Consider the following 1,303-nt stretch of genomic DNA (forward strand, 5'->3'; position numbering starts at 1 on the left):
AGCCAACACATTCTCCCAATCTTGGCAGCTAGCAAGTCCACATATGAATCATTAAGAACTGAGGAACCTACCATATTCACATTTCTCTTTTCCCTTGTAGAGTATTGAGCACCACTTGAAGCCATCTTGTCAATTAGTTCCCAAGCCTTTAAGGAAGTGAGGTCAATCAAGCATCCACCACTAGCGGCATCAATGTTAACTTTGTCTCTTGGAATCAAGCCCTCATAGAATATTGGACTAAATTCTCACTAGAAATTTGATGGTGTGGGCATTTAGCCAAAAGGCCTTGGAATCTAGTCCAATACTCATAGAGACTCTCATCTCTCCTGTTGGACCCCATAGATTTGCTTTCTCAAATTGGTGACCTTGGAATTTGGAAAGAATTTATCTAAGAAGAGTCTTCTTAGCTCGGCCCATGTGCTCACTTTCACATAAGAAGGGTAGTTGAAATACCATTCCTTTGCTAAACCTTCAAGAGAAAATACAAAAGCCTTAGCTTGAACATCATCAACATTTACATGCATAGGCTTCATAGTATCACAAACCAATAGGAAGTATGCAAAAACCTATGACAATCCTCTCCTGGTAACCCATGAAATTTAGGCAATGCATTAATCAAGGAGGATTAATTTCAAATTGAACATTAGTAGGAGGAACATATAAGCCATAAGGATTATCATGCCAATTAGGTTGAGTTAATTGCCTAATGCTCCTCTCCTCTTTAGGGTTATGCAAGCCTTCAAATTCATTATTAACATGGCCATCATCATGCAAATTCTCATTCCCATTCCCATGGCCCTCATTATGCACATGCTCATGTCCTAAGATACTTCCATTGTTGAATTACAAACCAAATGAGAATCAAGAATAGGTTGTGATCTTCTCAATCTAGAATAGTTCTTTCAATTTCTGGATCTATTCAACAAAAAGGTATGTTTTCTTCGGGCCATGCACTAATCAAGCTCAAGAAAATTAAGAACAAGAACAAGCTAAACTAAAATGCAAATCAACACGAAACAATTCAAAACACAACAAAGCAAGAGAAAATTTTTTTATTTTTTTTTCTTTTTTTTTAATATACTCAATAGCAACAAAATGAAAAAAAAAATACCACCAAACAAGTAGAAAGAGAGTTAGAAATGCTCAATCAAGAAGCTTTGGCAATTCTAGAATTCGCACAGTAGGCTCTCTGGAATAGTGAACTTGTGAATTTCTATCAGCAATCCACATGATAAATTCCCCTAAAACTTTTATGAGAAACACAAGAGATATACAGGAAAATTATTAAAACTTTTAGATTAAA

At 35.8% G+C, this 1,303-nt stretch overlaps 1 non-coding gene across 1 annotated transcript; it reads left to right on the top strand.

Annotated features, from left to right (window-relative positions):
- Window positions 1-254: 254 nt before the first annotated feature.
- On the top strand, window positions 255-359 carry LOC129291902 (small nucleolar RNA R71). The gene has a single exon (XR_008588797.1). It is a non-coding gene; the product is annotated as a small nucleolar RNA R71 (small nucleolar RNA).
- Window positions 360-1,303: the final 944 nt, after the last annotated feature.

Source organism: Prosopis cineraria, unplaced genomic scaffold (assembly GCF_029017545.1).
Source record: "Prosopis cineraria cultivar Desert tree isolate PC_DT_omini unplaced genomic scaffold, ASM2901754v1 PC13, whole genome shotgun sequence".
Classification (NCBI taxonomy): Eukaryota; Viridiplantae; Streptophyta; class Magnoliopsida; order Fabales; family Fabaceae; genus Prosopis; species Prosopis cineraria.